The sequence below is a fragment of the Cynocephalus volans genome, chromosome 1, assembly GCF_027409185.1.
Source record: "Cynocephalus volans isolate mCynVol1 chromosome 1, mCynVol1.pri, whole genome shotgun sequence".
Taxonomy (NCBI): Eukaryota; Metazoa; Chordata; class Mammalia; order Dermoptera; family Cynocephalidae; genus Cynocephalus; species Cynocephalus volans.
Window position 1 is genome coordinate 183,113,554 of NC_084460.1, and position 22,631 is coordinate 183,136,184.

General features: G+C 42.1%; 1 protein-coding gene across 3 annotated transcripts in view; it reads left to right on the forward strand.

Moving 5' to 3' along the window:
• DOP1B (DOP1 leucine zipper like protein B) overlaps positions 1–22,631 on the forward strand; it is a 103,845-nt gene that overhangs the window by 7,567 nt on the left and 73,647 nt on the right. The gene's annotated exons all lie outside the window — the stretch shown is intronic.

The window sequence follows — 22,631 nt, forward strand, 5'->3', positions numbered from 1 at the left end:
TCATCACCCCAAAAGGAAACCCATACCCATTAAGTAGTTCTTCTCCATTCCTCCCTCTCTCTACCCTTGGCAACTACTTTCTGTCTCTATGGACAGTTTGCATAAATGGAATCATAAAACATGTGGCTTTTTATGTCTGGCTTATTTTACTTAGCATAATGTTCTCAAGGTTCATCAATGTTGTAGCATATGTCAGAATTTCCTTCCTTTTTTTGGCTGAATAATATTCTGTTGTATGGATAGCCCATACTTTCTTTATCCATTCATAAGTTAACGGACATTTAAGTTTTTACCTTTTGGTTATTGTGAATAGTAATGCTATCATCATTTGTATACTAGTTTTTGTTTGAACACCTTTTCAGTTCTTTTGGGTATATACTTAGGAGTAGAATTGCTGGGTCATATGGAAACTATGATTAACTTATTGAGGAACCACCAAACTGTTTTTCTCAGCAGTTGCACCATTTTACATGCCTACCAGCAGTGCATGAGGGTTCCAGTTTCTCCACATCCTCGTCAACACTTATTTTCAGGTTTTTTTTTTATGATAGCCAACCTAGTGGGTGTGAGGTGGTATCTGATTGTGGTTTTGATTTGCATTTCTGTAATAACTAATAATTTTGAACATCTTTTCATGTGCTGGTTGACCATTTGTGTATGTTTTTTGGAGAAATTTCTATTCAAGTATAGTCATGCACTGTATGACAGTATTTTGGTCATTGACAGGTGGCATACAACAGTTGTTGGAGTAATAGGCTATACCATGTAGTGTAGGTGTGTAGTAGGTTATACCATCTAGGTTTGTGTACATATACTCTGTGGTGTACACACAACAGTGAAATGATCTAATGATGCATTTCTCAGAATCTATCCCCATCAAGCTATGCATGACTACTTTGCCCATTTTTAAACTGGGTTGTTTGTGTTTTTGTTGTTGATTTATAAGAGTTCTTTATATATTCTGGATACTAGACCTTTATCAGATCTATGATTTACAATTTTCCCCCCATTCTGCTGGTTGTCTTTTCATTTTCTTACTTACTTACTTACTTACTTACTTATTTATTTATTGGCAGCTAGCCAGTTCACAGATCTGAATCCTTGACCTTGGTGTTATAACACCAAGGTCTAACCAACTAAGCAACCAGCCAGCCCTCTTTTCATTTTCTTAATAGTGTCCTTTGTGAACAAGTTTTTGATTTTGATGAAGTCCAATTTATGTTTTTTCTTTTGTTACTTGTGCTGTTGGTATCATATCTAAGAATCCGCTTCCAAATCCAAGATTATGAAGATTTGTCCTTATGTTTTCTTCTAAGAATTTAATAGTTTGAGCTCTTAAATTTAGGTATTTGATCCATTTTGAGTTAATTTTGTACATGGTGTGAGTTAGGGGTCTAACTTCATTCCTTTACATACAGATTTTGAGTTTTCCCAGCGCCGTCTGTTGAAGAGACTTTTTTTCTCATTGAATGGTCTTGAAACCCTTGTTGAAAATCAGTCAACCATAGGTATGTGGGTTTATTTCTGGACTCATGTCTTTTCCATTGATCTGTATGTCTATCCTCATTCTTTAACCACACTGTTTTAATTACTGTAGTTTGTAGTAAGTTTTGAAATCAGGAAGTAAAAGTCCTCCAACTTCCTTGTTCTTTTTCAGAATTGTTTTGGCTATTTATAGTCTCTTGCAATTTCATATGAATTTTTGAATCAGCTTGTTGATTTCTGCAAAAAAGCCAGCTGGGATTTTGATTTTGATAGCACTGGATTTGTGGTTTGCTTGAGGGAGTACTGCCATCCTAACAATATTAGGTCTTCAAATCCATGAACACAAGATATCTTTCCAATTATTTTAGAACACATATGGTTTGACCTAAGTAAAATTATAAACTTGATAAGTGCAATCCTTGGGCAATGAGGTATTCTGTTAAACAGGCCTTGTTTCAGTGTACCTGAAAAACTTTCTAAAATGTTTAATCATTTTAATCTGCCTTTTTAAATGCAGGTACAGTTGAACTTTTCTTTGAGGAGCTTGTAAACATTAGCCATTCATTCATTCAATGGCATCTGAGCACCTATCAGGTTCCAGCAGTATTCTAGGTATCATTGTACATCAGAGGACAAAACTGACAAGACACTGTACACCTGATGGGGATGGGAGGGAGGACGATTGACAAAATGTGAAGGATGTTAGATGGTGATGACTGTGGTGGGCACAGTAAAGAAGTGAGGGGACAGTGAGCACTGGGGGATGGTGCAATATTACATGCAATGAAGACCTTGCTGATAAGGTGCCATTTGACCAGGTACAGAGGCTCTGGTGTACCTGAGGCTCAGAGGACGCCAATGAGGTTGTCACAAAGCAAACAAGGGAGGTGGAGGACATAGGTGAGGCTGATGGGGCAAGGGGTGGGAAGGGCATCAGATCTAGTAGGTCCTTTAAAACTGAAGTCCAAGAATAAGTATGATTTATAATAATATATATACTAATAATATTGATTTGATCAACATATGTCACTGTTGAACCCTCAAAATATGTATAATCAATTACAATTCAATAAACAATAAAATTTTAAAAACTGGGGTCTTGATAGTGGCCACTGAGTAAGATTGGAACCGCAGTCGGGAATCTAGCAAACTGGCATGGCCTAGCTTCCTTCTGAGTGTGACAGAACCATTTCCAAATGCTCTACTGAGTGGAGAAAACAGTGAGGAACAGGCAAGGCAGGAAGAGAGAGACTGTTCAGGAAGCTGTTGCTGTAATGCAGGTAGGCCAGTAGAGAAGTCTTTGGTTCTGAATATACTTTGCAGGTGTGACTCACAGGATTTGCTCACGGATCAGATGTGGGATAGAAGAGAAAAAGAGGATTCGAGTGCAACTCCAGATTTTTGGCTTCATCACATGGGTCAGAAATATCAGAGATGGCAGAGCGTGGCGCCCAGGAGTGCCTGGGGGGAAGTTGAGGCCTGCTGCCAGGACTGGGCATGTCACTTGATCTGTGCTCTGGTTTCCTCATAATATAAAATGGGACAATAGTGCCCATCTCATCCATTCAATCCGTAAATGTCTAGTTTAGCTAACACTTACAGTGGCACAGTTTGAAGCATTTTATGTATGTTAACTGACTCAGTCCTCAAAGCAACCCCAGGAGACAGTTGCTATTGTTATCCCCATTTTTTAGATGAGAAAACAGAAACAGAAAGGTAATCTGCGAACTCACGTCCCAGATAATATGCTCTATGAAGGCAGAGACTCTCGCTCCCTTTTCCTAGGGCCTGGGATGGTTGTTGGTACTGGATGGACGGTGTCTTGCTCAGCTCCCAGATGGGCATTTTGAAGTGCGTGAACCTTGAGTACAGCCTGCTGCTGGCATAATTTGTTTCTTACCCTAATGATACGGGCAACACAGAGAAAATGACCCCATGAAGTGTGAGTGAAGTCAGTAGCAAAGGGTCACAGCAGTGCTAAATGGCTGGGCCTGTAAATACGCCTGAGTGTGCCTGGGTTCTTTGAGCCCTGGGAATGTAATCAGGCACGCAGGTTCCATACTCCCTGCTGGAATTATCCTGGTTTCCACTAACGCACGTCCTCAACCGGGTAAGGGTTTTCGTGGGATCAAATGGGTCTTTCTCTTCCATTTATTCTCTTTCAACCCCGAGGAAGGTGTCAAAGTCCAGTTCAAATCCCATTCCTTCTCCTTTTTTTCCCAGTTTCATTGAGGTATAATTGACAAAAATTGATTTCATATACATTGTGAAATAATTACCACAATCAAGCTAATTAACATATCCATCACCTCACCTAGTTACTGTGTGTAGGGGTTGGGGGTGAGAATACTCAAGATCTACTCTCAGCAAATTTCAAATATATAATACATTTTTATTGTGTTGAATAAACACTTAATAATGGAAACATAGAGAGGTTATCTGTTAACACATGGCCTGGATGATGGCTTAAAAAGATCAATTTTCCTTACAGTTGTTACCCAAGAAGTTCCACCACTGCCTCCTCTTGGCTCATGCTCCTTGTTCTCTGCTGCTGTGACAGGCAGTGCTTTAGAGCAGCCTCCTTGAAGAGTTTGCAAGATATCACTGGGACAAAGGTGACATTGTCCCATTATCTACCTCAGCCCTGCCTATGACAGCTGACATTCGTAGAGAACTTACTATATGCTAAGGACTGAACATACATTATTGTATAATATTTAACATGTCTTGAGATTGGTCTCAGATTAAGCATTTTGTGCAAGGTCATAGCCAGCTAGTGGCAGAGGGAGGGCTCAGACCAAGGCCAGCATGGTTCCAGAGCCCATGCTCTTGAACAGAGCTCCCCAGCCTTTTTTATGTCAATACCTGTATAGCTCACATAAGGGGGAAGGGCTGTGCTTCTCTGCCAAGGACCCTGTCTTTATTACCCAGATGAGATAGGTATGATTATGCTCTATTTTACCAGTGAAGGTTAACTAGCTTGTGCAATGTCACACGGCTACTAAGTGGTTGTTATGGGTTGAATTGTATTCATCATAAAAGAAATGTTGGAGCCCTAACCCCTAGTACCTCAGAATGTAATCTTATTTGGAAATAGGGTCTTTACAGAGATAATCAAGCAAAAATGAGGTTATTAGGATGTGGCCCTAACCCAGTATGACTAGTGTCCTTATAAAAAGGGGACATTTGGGCCGGCCTGTGGCTCACTCGGGAGAGTGTGGTGCTGATAACACCAAGGCCCCGGGTTCAGATCCCATATAGGGATGGCCAGTTAGCTCACTGGGTGAGCGTGGTACTGACAACACCAAGTCAAGGGTTAAGATCCCCTTATCGGTCATCTTTAAAAAATAAAAATAAAAAAAATAAAAAATAAAAAGGGGACATTTGTATACAGACACAGACATGCATAGAGAGAATACACCATGTGATGATGAGGGTAGAGATCGGGATGATGTATCTACAAGCCAAGGAATACCAGAGATTGACAGTAAACTACAGAGCTAGGAAAGAGGCATGGAACAGATTCTTACAGCCTTCAAAAGGAACCAGCCCTGTTGACACCTGGATTTCAGACTTCTGGCCTCTAGAAGTGAGAGATGATACACTTCTGTTGTTTAAGTCACCAGCCATTGTATAATGGTACTTTGTTACAGCAGCTCTAGCAAACTCAAACAATGGTAGAACCCATATGTATTAAACACCTAGGTTCTGGGGAGATGGCCTTGAACATGAAGTTCATGCTTTCATGGAACATAATCATGCTTTGTTAGTGAGAGACAGAAAGAGCAGTGTGGTACAGGTGCTGAATGCTAAGAAGAAAAATAAGCCAGGGAATGGGGGTATCGAGGAAGAAGGATGGGGTGCTATTTTGGGCAGAGATGGCTCTCTGTTACTGTGACATTTGAGTAGAGGCCTGGATGAAGTGAGCGGTCTGGCGAGGAGGCCATCTGGGGCATGGGCCTATGTCCAAGGAACAATAAGGGCATAGGCATGGCTGCAGTGGACGAGCAAGGAGATGAGAGTGACAGGAGACAAGGCAGGAGAGGCGGCAGGGCCAGGTAACGGGGTTTCATTTGGGGACAAGGGTCAACAACTGGGCTTCCTTTCAAGGAGGTTTTGAGCATTACCCATTACAAGAATCCCTCTGGCTGCTACCAAGCTCAGGAGCCAGGGTAGAAGTGGGTACCTTTAGCCCTGAGATCACTTACCAAATGTGGAAGGTTTGGATGGCACAGGAGGGAGTGAGTCTCAGTCAGTGTTAATGACTGCTTCTCTGAGACTTGGAGCCTCTGCATTCAAGGGTACCTGATTGGAGTTGATGTGAATACAGAATTTTATTAAGGCTTATGGTGGCTAGATGTCTTGGATTTATGCCAATACCCAGAATTGAATAAATTAGGGTTGAATTAGTAAAAATCTTTATAATGCAGATGTAAACAATACTGTAGGATACCAAATGATTGGGTCAGGATGCTTTTTTCTAGGTATATGACTGCAGATTGTAAAGTGTAAACCCATAGATTCGGAAGAGAAAACTCATCTAGCTCTGTCCTTTTTACAAGTAAGTGAGAAAACTGGGCCCTGAGAGGTTTTGGTTTGTTTCTAAGTATTATTTTAAAAACTTCCTCAACTTCCAGAATCATTTTTAAAATTTTTGGTTTTTGGCTTTCTTTTGGTGGTGGGGGGGGGGTGTTGGTGACTGGCCAGTTTGGGGATCCAAACCTTTGACCTTGGTGTTATAACACCACGCTCTAACCAACTAAGCTGAGTGGCCAGCCTATTTTTAGAATTTTTCTGTGTTAGAGAATAGTTTGTCTTTTGTTATATTTAGACTTATCAGCACGAACAGGGTAACTTTTACTTAGTTATTTATCAGACTTCAAGCTGTCATCTTTCTCTGATTATTTTTAGGTAAATTTTAATTAGCAAAATATACACAATGGATACTATTTAAGCTTAAAAAAAAAGAAGGAAATCCTCTCATTTGGGGCAACATGTATAAACCAGGAGGACATTATATTAAGTGACATAGGCAGGCACAGAGAGACAAATACTGCATGATCTCACTTATACATGGAGTATGAAACAGTTGAACTCATAGAAGTAGACAGTAGAATGGTGGTTACTGGGGAGAGGGTGAGTACAAGGAGATGTTGCTCAAAGGATGCAAAATTCAGTCAGACAGGGGGAATCAAGTCAAGAGATTTGTTATATGACATGGTGACTATAGTTAATAACAGTGTATTGTAGTCTGGAAAATTGCTAAGAGGATAGATTTTAAGTGTTTTCACCACAAAAAAGCTAACTATGTGAGGTAATACATATGTTAATTAGCTCGATTTAGCCATATACATATTTCAAAACTACATGTTGTGAACAATATATATAATTTTTTGTCGATTAAAACATTTTTTAAAAATTTAATCAGCAAGTGCTTTTTGAGCCATATGAACCCAGCTGGTCTACCAGACATGGTTTACAACTTTGAGTTTGGAAATGAAGGTGATAGTTTGGATGTGTTGTCCCCGCAAAGCTTGTATCACATCTGATCCCCATTGTGGCAGCGTTGAGAGCTGTTTGAATCATAGGGGGAGGATCCCTTATGAATAGATCAATACCCTCCCTGGGGGGATGTGGGTAGTTTCTCGACCTCTATTAGTTCCCATGAGAGCTGGTTGTTTAAAAGGACCCTGGCACCCTCCCTCGCCTTGCAGTCTTGCATCCACTGGCTGCCCTGAGGCTTTCTGCCTTGAGTAGAAGCAGCCTGAGGCCAGATGCAGCTGTCCCAGAATCATGAGCCAAATAAACCTCTTTTCTTTATAAGTTACCCAGTTTTCTAGTATTCTGTTATAAGCAACAAAAACGGACTAATACAGAAAAATAGTAAAGATTAATAAACTCTGTAGATTTAAGTCTTATCACTAAAGCTTCCTTAAAAAATGTCATAATTGTCCTAAATGAACCACCGTTTTTGCTGCTTTTATTTTTATTTATTTTATTTTGGGGAGGCTGTACAGGGATCGAAACCTGGACCTTGGTGTTGCTGCTTGTTTTAATAGCCAGAAGTCAGATTTCATGAGTAGCAAGGTCAGCAGGGGGTCTTAGGTGTTAGTGGGTTAAGCTTGTAAAGTCATATTCCTTAGTTATAAACACCTTTTTAAGACAGAACCTACTTATTTTGGCATTTCAGAATCATGCTGCAGTTTTGTGGGAAGATTGTGGGCTGGAGTTTGGAGACCTGGTGGAATATTCTGAGCCTTAACAGATCAGCTCTGAGACCTGTTTTGTCTGAAAAACCCAATGAGTCTGAACAGGATCCTGATTTTTACCCTAGCTTGAATCAATTCCTCTTCTCTGTTGAATATTATTAGTTCACATAAAGCCTCCTTAGTCTGGAATTTGTATTAGTCTCTTAGGATTAGCATAATGAAATACCATAGACAGGCTGGATTAAACAACAGAATTTATTTCTGTTGTTTTAAATTTATTTCTCACGGTTCTGGAGGCCAGAAGTCCAAGATCAAGGTGTCAGCAGGGTTGGTTCCTCCTGAGGCCTCTCTTCTTGACTTGTAGATGATGCCTTCTCCCTGTGTCCTCACATGGTTGCCCCTCTGTGTGAGTCTGTGTCCAAATTTCCTCTCCCTATGAGGACAACAGTCAGACTGGATTAGGGACCACCCTAATGGCCTCATTCTACCTTAATTCTTTATGTCCCTGTTTCTAAATACAGTCACATCCTGAAGTACTGGCAATTAGGACTTCAACACATGAATTTGAGAGGGCCCATTCAGCCCATCAGGGTCTGATAATGAAGTGTAGATTCTCTCCACATACCACTTTTTTAAAAAGCTCATTTCTGATGGAAGCCCAGGTGGTCTTTCATCAGTGCCTTGTGGAAGAGTGGAGGAAGTGTTATTTCTTTCATCTTTTTGCTGCCCAGGAGTAAGCTTTGTGATGAACTTGAGTTCTTGTGGGTGTAGTGGTACAGGATGTGCCTGGCACTTCCGATCAGGGCAGCCTTCCCACTGCCCCCTCCAGCTGCACTTGAAGAGCTCTGTGCTGGTTTCTTCAGCGGAGGACTGTCCTGCATCCCTGCTTGTGAGGGTCCTTTCAGTCCTCCTCGCCTCCTGGGCTCTGCTGGCAAGATCCTGAGTGGTGACTGAGCCCCTCCCTGCCTCCACCTCCTCATTCATGTCACACGCCTCAGCCTGCAGGACGCCTGGCTTCATTTCATCATCTCACTGTTAGAGCAGGTGCCTCAGTTTGGGGCTCTTGTTTGAGCCATTTGCCAGCAACCTTCTGATGACCTCTGTGGCTGTGATCTTGAGGGTAGAAGTTGTCAGATGAGTGTTAGGGTCATAGTGGAAAGACATAGCCTGAATTGCCTTCGGAGGAGACCAAATTGAAAGGATGCTGTTGGCAATTTTTTTTTTTCCGTTGGCAATTATTGACTCTCTTCACTTTTAAATAAGGTGGATCCTGTTCCTTTGCAGGAGAGTGGTCAGCACAGTAGCCATTTGTTCCTGGCAGTGTTCTGATGTCCTTGGCACCAGAATTTAGAAGACACAGCTTAGAGTATGTCAGTCTAACTCCCATTTCTAGCTTTAGCAGAGACTGCTGAATCCTTTGCCGCTGTCCTGTCATGGGTGATGTATTGGGGCTCAGATGACATTATAGCTTCTTCATACCCTTCCCTAGGTGATTCTGAGGGGACTGAGAATCTTCAGAGGAATTGCTGATTCAGGCTTGTTGTGGCAGCCTCAGGGTGAGCCACTCAAACACTAAGGTCAAGATGGTGTTTTTGAAAAGAACATTTTTCCTTGCTGAAAGGAGTCCGATATACTTTTCAATAATTTGTAGCTGACATATTCTATTTTGTGTTTGGGTAAAAGAATATTTTTGCCGTTCTTCTTTCATGTATGCTGGAGGGATGGAAATAGTCCAGATTTAGACAGATAAATTATTCTTCCAGTCATCTAATGATGAAAGCTCATCTAGCAGAATTGAGTTTATGGATAAGGGAAAGGGTCTGTGATCCACTTACATTGTGTAAATTCTGCCGAGAAAGTTATGAAGCTAAAAACTTTATGTTAGGCTTTCGTATGGAAGGGGTTGTGGACTGAATTGTTCTCCCTCAAATTCATTCATTGAAGCCCCAACCTCCAATATGACTACATCTGGAGAAAGGGTCATTAACAGGTAATTTAGGTTAAATGAAGTCATAAGGGTGGGACCCTAATCCGATAGGACTATGGCCTTATGAGAAGAAGGAGGGACTCCACCTGCCATGTGAGGACACAGTGAGAAGGTGGCTGTCTGCACGCCAGGAAGAGAACTGAACCCACTGTCACCTTGATGGAGGACTTCCAACCTCCCAAATTGCGAGAAATAAATTTCTGTTGTTTAAGCCACCGGTTTGTTGTATTTTGTTATGGCAGCCCAGGCAGACTAATACGAAAGGAACTAAGTTAAACTTGGCTGTTTTTCAAAAAAGACAACTGTTTTAACATGAATACCAACATTCAAGCTTGTATTTGAGCCAAATCGAGGCATTCCCATTTATTGTTTTTAAACCAGCTTTTCCTTTTTTCTCTGCTTTCAGCTTTATTGACATACAGTAAACTGTTTGTATTTAAAGTGTATCATTTGATGAGTCTTAACATGTATATCCCTGTGATTCCATCACCACAATCAATACAAGGAACATGTATCCGTCACCCCCAGAAGTCTCCTTGTGCCCTTTTGTAACCCTTCCTCCCTTCCCCATCTCCAGGCAACTGCTGATCTGCTTTTTATCACTAACTAGATTCATTTGCGTTTTCTAAAATTTCATATAAACGGAATCATACATTATATGTGCTCTCTCTTTTTCCTTCTGGTCTGGTTTCTTTCATTCAGCAAAGCTATTTTGAGTCATCCAAGTTGTTGTGTATATTGATAATTCAATCCTTTTTACTGCTGAGTAAGATTCCGTGAATATACATAATTTGTTTATCTATTTCCTTGTTAATGGACATTTGGGTTGCTTCCAGAAGGTATATATGTAATTTTTAAAGAAACTGTCAAACTGTTTTCCAAAGTAGTTGTATGATTTTACATTTGCACCTGCAGTGTGTGAGAGTACCTGTTCCTTCTTCATATCCTAACCAGTACTGGGGATGTTCGGTCTCTTTAATTTCTGCCATTTTAGTGGGAGTACAGCAGTGTCTCCTTGTGGCTTTTGCATTTCCCAAATGACAAATGATTAGGAAGTTAGTACACGGTCATTATAAATTTGTTTTAATCCTGTAGACACACAACACAAAGATAACTATAAGAATCTTCACTGTTTTATTGTTTGTAATAGCAAAAAATTGGAAGTGACCACCATCGGCAGGGGAGTGGTCGTGAAGTTAGTCACAAGTCAGCAATATAATGGCACATGCAGCCATTCAAATGACATAGACTTATAGTTTCTAGATTAAAAAATTCTCATGATAAAATAAGGGGACAAAAAAGGGCAGGTTGAACATTTATATAGTCCTTTTAGTCTTGTGAGTGTGTGAGGGGAGAGAGGGAAGGAAGGGGGATTGTATAGGAGTGGCTAAGACCTAGAAACCCTTTATTGTGGACTAGTTTATTTCCAGCTTTTCACAGTTCTTAATTAAGCTATAATGAGCATCTTTGTGCACGTGCTTACTTTGTCAAAATAAATTGCTGGAGGTGGACATGCTGTTAAACCTTTGGACACGTGGGTCTTTTCTGGACTTTATTTTGTGCCACTAATCTGTCTGTGCTTATACCAGAGCCACAGCCTGTCAAATGCTGTTCTTTATCATGCTTTTATATGGCAGGACCACATTCTCTAACCAACCTAATCACACCTCTGTTTCAGAATTTCTCTACCATTCCAAGGTTGGGAACTTTAGAATCATTTGTAAAACTAAAGAAAGCTTTGAGGGCCAAGCCCGTGGTGCACTTGGTAGAGTGCTGTGCTGGCAGCGCGGCGACGCTCCCGCTGCGGGTTCGGATCCTATATAGGACTGACCGGTGCACTCACTGGCTGGGTGCCGGTCACGAAAATAGGACAAAAAAATAAAAAATAAAAAAATAATAATAATAATAAAAAAAGAAAGCTTTGAGAGAGGTGAGTGATTTATTGATTAGGTCACAATTATAGATTATTTGGGGAAGAAGTGACATCTTTACACATTTGGGCCCTTCCACCTAGAAATGTGATAGTTTTCATCATTGATGAAAAACTGTTTACTTATGCCCCTAAAAATTTAATCATTCTTCTTTATAAGTCCCTCCTCTTCCTTAAGTATATTATCTATTTTATGCATGTGTTTTTGCTATTGTGAATGGGATGATTTTCCACTATGTTTTAACTGATTGTTGGTGTGTAGGAAAATGTCAATTTAGGAAATTTGGAAAGTGGCCATGTTGATGAATTTACTTCTAAGTTTTCTCAGCTAATTGTTTTTGAGTTCTTCTGGTGAACAGGCATACCATCAACCACTACAGAATTTGTGTTTTTTTCCTAGCATTTTTCCAGCCTTTTCTTTTCTTTTTTTTTTTTTAAAGATGACCAGTAAGGGGATCTTAACCCTTGACTTGGTATTGTCATCACCACACTCTCCCAAGTGAGCCAACTGGCCATCCCTAATAGGGATCCGAGCCCATGGCCTTGGTGTTATCAGCACCACACTCTCCCAAGTGAGCCACGGGCCTGCCCTTTTCCAGCCTTTGCTGGAACAGTGTTAAATAACAATGATACTATCAGTGTATTAGCTACAGTAATGTTAGCTGCTGTAACAAAGAAGTCTACAAATCCAGTGCCACCAATATAAGTGAAGTGTATTTCTCACTCATGTATCAGTTAAACGCAGTATTCCAGATTGGCGGGCAGCTGGCTTCCATATGGTCACTCCGGAAACTCAAGCCAGGGACTCTGCCATTTTTAACATGTGTCTTCACTGTGCCTCTCTTCACTTTCATTCATCCCACAGGATGAGGGAAGGGCATGGAGAAGCATGCATGAGGTGGCTCATGTTGCTTCCACTCATACCTTCAAGGGAGACAGAAAAACATTCTCTGGCTAAGCATCTGTGGCCCAGCTACAACTCTTACTGCAGAAGAAGGGGAACATGATTTGGGTGAACAGGTCCTGGTCCCTGCCCCAACCTGGCACACACTGATTTTAATGGGAGGGCCTCTCCTGTTTCACCATTATGTCAAGCCCGTAGCTCCTTCTACTGCTTGTCTCAGTAAGGGTCAGTTTACTCCTTTTTTTTTTCTTTTTCATGACCTGAAGGGGATTGCAACCCTTGGCGGGAGTGCCACACTCTCCCAAGTGAGCCACGGGGTTAGCCCAAGGGTCAGTTTACTCCCTATTTACTAAGTTTCACAGGTACTATCTTTGTACAGGAAGAAATGTGTGTCATTTCATTACCCGGTCAATGTGTAGAGTGTTGAATTGCCTTTTGCCATGCAACACATTTCTGCCTTAGGTATTACCCATGTGCCTCTGGCAGTTCTTGTACTTAAGCCAGATTCTCCTGATGCCTGAGATATGCGTTGGAAGTTAATGCAGACGGTCCCCAACTTATGGTTCAACTTAAGATTTTTGACTTTACGATGGTGCAAAAGTGATGCACATTCAGCAGTAACCGTACACAACTGTTCTGTTTTTCACTCATGCTGAACATGAGATATTCAGCACTTTATGTCTTAGTCCGTTTTCTGTTGCTATAACAGAATGTCACAGACTGGGTAATTCATATAAAAAAGAAGGTTTAGTGAGCTCATGCTTCTGGAGGCTGGCAAGTCCAAGGTCAACAGTTTTATCTGGTTGGCTTCTGGTGAGGCCCTGGAGCTGTGTCATGGCGTGGAGGAATTGTGGAAGGGCAAGCCAGTGCATGTGAAAGAGAGGCTGGGGACAAGGGAGGCTGACCTGCTTTATAACCACCTGCTCTCATGAAAGTCTTGCAGGGACTAACCCAGCCTCTGAAGACAGACATTAAGCCATCTTAGCACCCTAATCGCCTCTTAAAGGCTCCAACTCCCAACACTGTTATACTAGCAATTAAATTTCAGCATGAGTTTGTGTGGGGACAAACTCCAATCAAACCATAGTGTTTTATTATAAAATAGACATTGTGTTCCATGGTTTTGCCCAACTGTAGGCTAATGTAAGTGATCTGAGCGTATTTAAGGTATAATGTTCAATAAGTTAGGTTTATTAGGTGCACTTTTGACTTCTCTGTATGTTGGAAGATAATCTAATTCAGATATAGTGGAAGGAAGGAGCACCGAGCTTAGAATCAGAGCACTTGGGCTCATGTTCAGACTTGCCACTTATTTCTGAAGTTGGAGCAGATATGTTGGCTGCCCACACAACAGCCATTGACCATCTTCTTTCTTACCTAAAGAGCTCCATGTGTTTAGGGATCAGATGGCAATGTGCTCCAGGATGGTAGTGGTAAATGGTCTTGTTCTAGGACTTAATCCTAGTAATTCCATTTTCCTTTGCAGGGATTAATTTAGATGTGGACACATGACCTTCTCTGACCCATCAGATGTGGCCAAGGCCGAGGCTGGCTTCTGGAAAGGATTTCCTCTAATACAAAGAGACATGAAAGGAACACACAATTGATTTTTTTTTTCTCTCCTGTACATGTAGTTGTATGAGAATTTAATCCTTGAACCTGTAGCAGACATCTGAGGCTGTGAGAAGAAAAGACAGGTTAAAAGTCCACTCTCTGTTAGCAGCATATAGGCATGAAAAAGCTTGGATCTTTTGGGGATGTCATCGAGCACTTGAATAAACCAAATGTGGGAATGTGCTCCTGTAGACTGTGTTTCTCAGCCTCAGCATGGTGGGCATTCTTGGGTAGGGGCGGGTGCCGTCCTGTGCATTGTAGGATGCTTCTCAGTATCCCAGCCTCTCTGTTCATTGGATGCCTGTAGCACCCTTTCTGTAACAGCCAGAAATGTCTCCAGACCTTGCCAAATGTCCTCTGGGAGAAAAACTGTCCCAGTTGAGAACCACTGCTCTAGACTTTTGGTTTTGTGAGGTAATACATTTTCTTTATTTAAACCCGCAAAGTTGGGCAGTATATTCTTTATAGCTGAATGTGTCTTAACTGAGCTGTGGCCCTGGACCACCCTTAACCCATCGAAGCTGAGCCTGTTTCCTCTGTGGGCTGATGCACATACTTGCTTATTGACAGTAAAGGCATTTATGTGTCCTTAAAAGATGCGAATGTCCTTTGTCAACCTGTACCCTGCATTGGAGTGGCTCCTAGCAGGTATCAAGGCTTTTAGAGAGCCATTGCAGAGGATTTGCTGTCTCCCCATTGAAGAGGCTTTGTTCCAAGTACAGAACCTTTGTTACACTTCTGCAGAGGTCGTTTCTTCCATCACCGCCTCTGTGCCTGCTGTAGCTGTCTCCCTCTTTGTTCTGAGTGTCCCGGGACAGAGTTTTATAGCTGATCACTTTTTGACAGAAGAGTCCACTTCGGGCTTGAATTACCTGGAGAGAGGCGGGCTTTCGTACCTTTGTCACACTTCCTGTGTTTATTGTTAATGGCCCCTTCCCCCCAGTCCCTGAGAGCTGGTTCTTCAGCAGTCTCCTGCTTCTGTGCCGATAGCTTGTTTCAGGGACATGGAAGCCAAGGAAGAGCATAGGGGCAGAGGAGGAAAACCACAGATGGGACTCTGACTAGACTGTGCAGTTGGCGTGGCGATGGAGGGCTGTGTTCTGTGCATGCCGGCTTGAGCTCTGAAGGACCTTCCTTGGTGCTGGTCTGTCATGACACACCCCAGGGTCTGGCCCTCAGGTAGTCAGGTATGTGCCAGGTGTGGGAGGACCTTGTGGGCTGACAGGAGCCACAGCATGCTGGGAGGCTGTGTCCCGTGTGCTGAGCAGCTGTGCCAAGCCCACTCTGTTCCAGCATGAAGGATCGGCAAGTGTCGCCCAGGATCTGGAAGAAAAGGCGTGTGGAGGAAGAGATAACATTTACTCTCAGTAGAGTGTGCCAGTTCCGTGCTTCCAGTTGTGATTTTTGAAGAATATTGAGTTCTGCCAGTAGAACTTTGGGTACTGAAGCCTGCTTGGGATTTGTAATGAGACTCTGTCCCCAAGATGTTCTTCTATCTCCAACAAGTTGGTTTCCCTATACGCTTTGTTGTTTGTTGGTAAAAATGTCATTTGAATGTGGATTAAAATAGGCTTAAAAAGTAGAAAAATAACATTACCAGATGCCACGTCATTTGATATTTTTAATAGTATGGTTACTAATATTAGATTACTTCTGGTTTGTGATGATATGTTTGTAGGCGTTTCAGTATTCTCTGCATTGTGTGCATTTCCAGGTTTGAACTGTGTTCTGAAGAGCCTGTTGGGCCACACTGTCACTTCCTTTTCCTGTGGTTAACTACAGGACTCAGTTGCCTTGACCTCCTCTCAACATTTTATCATCATTTCTGAGCATAGTAGCTCTTAGACTCCCAAACTAGAGTGATTTCCTTTGTGAGCCCCTATTCTATGATTGTCACCTAGTATTTTTCAAACCTATAATCCTTCAAAGTCAGTGCCATTCAACCCCTTTTACTGATGAAGACGCTGAAGCTCAGAGGGCTGCTTGAGGCTTCCCGGCTGTGTGGACAGTGTTTCCTGGCAGCCACACCTCAGCCAGGCCCGCATGCTGGGAGGAACATGTACAGATGTCAGGGACAGCTGAGGCAGAAAAAGGATAAAGTGTAAGTCTGGAAACAGGGAAAGCACTGTAAAGTATTTAAGCCATCTAAAGCTTTTATGTGAGAAGACAGGGAAAATAGGTGTTAGTGGCTAGATTGAGTGCTTTAAGAACCTAAATGTTGTAATCTCAGGAGGAGAGAAAAATAAAAGAGCAGTATGTGCACATGTGTGTTGTGGCTTGCCCACTGTGAGGTAGCAATGTGTTTGTTGCATTTTAAGAAGTAATTTTCTGATCTAGCATTCCCACGTAGATTCCTGAAATAGTAAATTCCCGAGTCTTCTTAGCCAAGAGATTGGGAACACCCTGTGTGGTTGAAGGGCCTTGTTGCTCATGACTCGTGTGGGTTTATGCATATGTGGTATGTGTGTGCACATGGGATGGTGTGTATAGGCATGTGTGGTATGTGTGTACATGTGTGGTATGTGTGTATGCATATGTGGGGTGTGTGTGTGTGCCTGTGTGATGTGTGTGTATACATGTACATGTGTGGTATATGTGTATACTTGTGTGTGTGTGTATGTGCATACATGGGTTGTGTGTGTATGCATATGTGATGTGTGTATGTGTGTTTATGTGGGGGGGTTGTATGCATGTGTAATGTGTGTGTGTGTACATGTGTGTTTTGTGTGTGCATGCATGGATTGTGTGTGTAGGCATATGTGTGTGCACATTCGCTGTCAACCCCAATACACTGGGGAGGTGGAAATGGCACGAACACCCTGTGTGTTTCAGCTCCTTTCTGAGTTTAGCCTGTATGGCCAGCCTGTGAGTAGGTGGCGGCCCATTTTCTGTGTGAGAAAACGAGCCCCAGAGCAAGTCAGGTGGCTTCTGGCAGGCTCAACAGCTGAGGAGAGGTGGGGACCCGACCCAGACCCGGGTCAGGTGAATCAGAGCCTGTGCTCCTATCGCATTGACCCTCCCGCAGACTTTCTGAGCTCTTCAAAGGAGTTAGACCAGCAAAGCATTCCCTGCACAGTGGAGCCAACCCTGGGTAAACTGATAAAAATGAGTTTCTGAAACTGCCAAGTCGCTGAGGCCCAGCCTGGGTGTCAGCTGTGTTCTTCCTGCAAGTACGTGCCAGCCGCAGTTGGGCACATGCTTTGCTGTGCTGTGAGGCCTTGCCCATACTAGCTCGCTGCCTCTACCTTTCTGATGGTGCCTTCGAAAATCTCTAGTAGCAGGTGCTCGTATGCTGAGCCTTTAGTGGTGTTCCTACTCAAGCGGCGTGGTATTGCTCAGAAAGTATAATATTAGCTATAACCTAAATAAAAAGGTAAAGACTGATTCAAAAGACGTAAAATCATTTTTAGAGAATTTTAAAAGAAAAAAATGTGTATTCTAGTGTGTCTTTCTAACTGATGCAGAAGATTGAGTTAAGCCGCACGTCCTGGTCTTTGCACATAGTTTTGCTGAGAGCTGGGCTGTGGGTGTGGATGTGATAACCCATGCTGGGAGTTGATTAACTGGGTGCATTGCTCTGTTAGAGTTCATCTGACTCATCTGAATGCAATACAGTGATATTTCAGTTGGTGACCTTTTTGAGAAGGAAGCTCCTGTTTACATAGAAGTTATATAGCAGTGTCACCCCCCACACCAGGTAAACAAAGGCTGTCCTCACTGCTTACCTGTGGAATTGCAACTCCCAGGAATGGCTCTCAGGGGCCTATCTAATGTGCCTGTTCTTCCAGTTTGTCCCTTACCCCCCGCCCTCAAGCTGGTGGAGTGACCAAGTCACTGCTGTTTCAGGTAAGGTATGACACGCTGTGCCATTGGTACTTGGCCTGCTTTAATGTGGGCATCCTGGCCACTTTGTAATTGCTCAGTGTCTGTTGTGTTTGCAGTCTGTCTAAAGGGCACTGTTGGTGTCCCTTGGCAAGCACTTAATTGAGGGTTGATGCTTGTGCCACTTGGCCAGTCTGATTCATTGTACCGTCTTACAGCTTCTTTTTGGTGGCATGAAACAAACATCCTTATGTAGATGACTGACTTCCAGAAGGAAAACATGCCAGTGTTTTACCACGATAAATGCAGTTTTTCATCTGCTTGATGAGAGACATGCTTAAATTGGCTTGCTTACATTCTTTATAGACAGGCATCTGGCATTATGAAGCCCACGTTATCACTCTGTGCAGGAGCAGGTTTGAACTGTGTCTTCTAGGAACTTATAAAAGAAACATTTAAAAATTTTATTTTACAGGCTTAAAAAAAGTGCATTTTTTAAAGTCAAACATAACTTTTTCCCCTTCCCCACCCATATTGTTAAATTAGCTTTTTGAAAAACATTTTTAATTATGATAAAATACATATAACATAAAATTTACCATCTTAACTGTTTTTAAGTGTATTAAATTACCTTTTGAGTCTGTGGTCTAACCTTTTGGAAGTTTTCATCATATTTCCTACATAGAACCCTTCTAAATCATTCTGAAAGTGAGTTCTGCAGAGTATCATGCTGTCAGATTGTGTAATGTCAAAGGAGACGAAGTAAAACAGAGATATTTTCTTGGGTAGAACAAAGTGAGACACCTCCTAGTCTCTATTAATGAAGCTCAGATGTAGTTTGAACCTTTCATTCAAACTTACATTTTATACTTGCACTTCATTATTTTGTTTTTCAGATCAACCTGCTGAGCCTTATGAAAATAATGAGGTCAAAAGCATTGTAATTGTATCTTAATTACAGCTCAAGGAATGCTTTTAGAATGGTATAGTTCCTTAGTGAAATAAATTAGGAAGTTTAATTTCCTGTTTAACCATAGTTTTTCCTTTTCTTTTAACACGTTAAAAAGTGATTTTTAGGCTGGCCAGTTAGCTCAGTTGGCTAGAGCATAGTGTTATAACACCAGGGTCAAGGATTTGGAACCCCATACCTGCCAGCCGCCAAAAAAAAAAAATGATTTTGAAAACATGGCTGTTTTTCCTTCCCAATTCATCTGTTTCTCCAAGATACTTATTCTACAGTTGTAGAAGAACATTTCTCATAAACTACATATATTAAGCTTATTGCGCAGCCAGTTTGGGTTTCTGGTTTCCTGAAAAATGTTGCCCAGCCAATGATACTGCCCTGGAAGTGTGTGCTGAGCTTTCTCACTGGAGAAGGGTCCTGCCAAAGAGGATTCTTGTCTGGATAGAGACTGTGACAGGCAGCGTGAGGGTGGTACTCCCTGATCTGTGCCATGATTCCAGACTTGGCAGCTCTTGGAGAGGGATGAGAATGAGGGAAGATGTGGGGGAGGGGAAGCTAGTTCTTTATGGCCTGTTTTAGAAGACAGAATCACCAAGATTGGATGTGAGGGCAGGAGCTCCCGGTTCGTCCTGCAGGGTGAGAATCAGGAAGGCAATCCGAGGGTTGGCCCTATAAGTTAGGGGCTTCCTTCTTGGCATCCAAATGCTTTGTGTCTTCGAGTGTTTTAGCAGAATTTAGTGGGCCATAGTGTCAGGCACATTGCCAGATGGGAGCTGGGGCATGTTGTTGGTCAAAGGGTGAAGACGCTAAGAACAAGACAAAACCCACCGGAACTTTAGGAAGCATCTTGAGTTCACTAATTCTTTGGGCAAGGAAACACACACACACAGACACAGAGAAGAGGAAATCAAGAGCTTGCAAGCCTTTAGGTGGTTATTGTGCTAATTAAAGACTGAAAGCTCACTTTCAAGAGAGGCTGGACTGAGTCTATGGTACTGTTGAGGATTTGCTAGAATGAGTCCCATTGTTCTCTGGTCAGCTCAGTGCAGGAAGGTCCGGCCTGCAAACGCCACTTGAGAGTTCATGGTTCTCGCAGCCTTAGCCAGCAAGAGCCATTGCTGTGAAACACAGCATCATCTCTTTCTTTTTTTTATTGTGGTAAAATATGTATAACATAAAATTTACCATTTTAACTATTTTTAAGTATTACAGTTTGGGGCATTAAGCACATTCATATTGTGCCATCATCACATCCATCTCCAGAACTTTTTCATCTTCCCATTTGAAACTTTGTACTCATTAAACAAGAACTCCCCATGCCTCCTCCCCCAGCTTTCTACTTTCTGTCTCTGAATTTGACTACTCTAGGGACCTCCTATGGTGGGCATCATATAGTATATGTCCTCCTGTGACTGGCTTACTTCACTTAGCATAATGTCCTCAAGATCTATCCATGTTGTAGCACATGTCAGAATTTCCTTTTTAAGGCTGAATAATATTCCCCATTGTATGGATAGACCATATTGTGTTTATTAATTCATCCATTGGTGGACACATGGGTTGCTTCCATCTTTTGGCTATTGTGAATAATGTTGCTGTGAATATGGCGTACACATATCTATTCAAGTCCCTGCTTTCAGTTCTTTGGCGTATATACCCAGAAGTGGAATTGCTGGATCACATGGTAATTTGATAAACAAATAAAATGTTTAACCTTCTGCAGAGCCACCACACTGTCTTCCTAAGTGGCTGACCGTTTTATGTCCCTACCAGCAGTGTACAGGAAGCAGTGTTGAAGCCTCCTAGGCAGGGGCTGATCCCAAGTAGAACTTTTTCTTTTCCAAAATCAGTGACAGCTATAGACTTGATCTCACCTCACAGAGAGCATGCAGCAGGACCCCGCTCCCATCCCCACCCAGGGTCCTACTGTGAAGTGTCCTTGGGAGCCTGGATGTGGCTGGGCCAGGCGCCTTTGCTTCTGTCCCAGGGCATCCGAGGTGACAGCTCAGAGAGAGAGCTTCTGAATCCAGAGGTCTGAGTGAAGAAAGCTGCAGCAGCACACAGAGCTCTGAGCTTTTAGCAGCCAGACAGAGGGAAGAAATCACTAGATAACTTTCATTCTTTCAGAATAAGGAGCTCATACCGTTTCATCTAAGAAAAAAAGCTTTCCTAGCCCTGCACTTGGGGGAGGGCATAGGTGTCTTTGGTCACAAGGCATTAGCAATATGACAGTATCCACCAGAGAAGTTCGCCCCAAAAGCATGAAGATGTTCTGCTTGAGACTGGTGTCAGCCCTCAGTGAGACAAAAGGGCATCATGGAAGAGCCTCATAAAGGTAAAGTTGTGGGGAGCCAGGGTGGGAACCTCCGTGCTGGTCTTCACCGCTGACCACGGTGGCTTGTTCTTCCTTCTCCACTGGCCCGGCGCCTGAACTTCTGAACAGAGGGTAGGGTGCTGAGTGCCATTTCTTTAATGGCATCAAGAGTCAGGTGAGGTTCCCTTTCAAGGATGTTTTTGAGATGCTACTTAGTACATACAGCTCACCCAGATGGTTGCTTTTTTTTTTTTTTTTTTAACTTTCTTTTTTTAGAGCAGTTTTAGATTCACAGCAAAATTGAGAGGTAGGTACAAAGATTTCCCATATACCTCCTGCCCCTACACATGCATGTTGTCAACATCCCCTGCCAGAGCAGTGCATTTGTTACAGATGATGAACCTGCATTGACACATCATTATCACTCAAAGTCTAAGTTTATATTAGGGTTCACTCTTAGTGTTGTACATTCTATGGGTTTGGACAAGTGTATAACGACATGTACCCACCATTATTATAGTGTCATACAGAGCAGTTTCACTGCCCTAAAAATCCTCTGTGCTATTCCTATTCATCCCTCCCTCCCCCAATCTCTGGCAATCAGTTTTTTACTGTCTACATAGTTTTACCTTTTCCAGAATATCATATTGTTGGAATCACACAGTGTGTAGCCTTTTCCAGTTGGCTTCTTTCACTTAGTAATATGCATTTAAGTTTCCTGCATGTCTTTTCATGGCTCGATAGCTCATTCTTTTTTAGCACTGAGTAATGTTCTGTTGTCTGGATATAACACAGTTTATCCATTCACCTACTTGAAAGGACATTGTGGTTGCTCTCTAGTTTTGGCAATTATGAATAAAGCTGCTATAAACATCTATGTGCAGGTTTTTTTGTGGACATAAGTTTCCAACTCCTTTGGGTAAATACAAAGGAGTATGGTTGTGGATCATATGGTAAGAGTAAGTTTAGCTTTATAAGAAACTGCCAAAGCTGTACCATTTTGAATTCCCACCAGCAACGAATGAGAGCTCCTGTTGTTGCATATCCTTATCAGTATTTGGTATTGTCAGTGTTCTGGATTTTGACCATTCTAATATAGGTGCAGAGGATGTTTTCAAATAGGGTCTACCATTTCCTGCATGGATTAAGTCCACACTGGGGAACAAGGAGCTCTGTCTAGGGGACTAGATTGAGTCATTCTTTGTTTCCAGAAGTGCTTCAAATCTACTAAATGGAAAATGTCTTCACCTGGCCTGTTCTAATCTCCAGTCCTATGATGTGCAAAATGTTTCTTTAGGAATTTTTCAGTGTCATTTAAGAAATAATACTTTGTTTTTCCTCTTAATCTTAAATGTTAATTACTATGTATCTTTTGCCTTCTCAAAAGGAAATTTCAGGATCT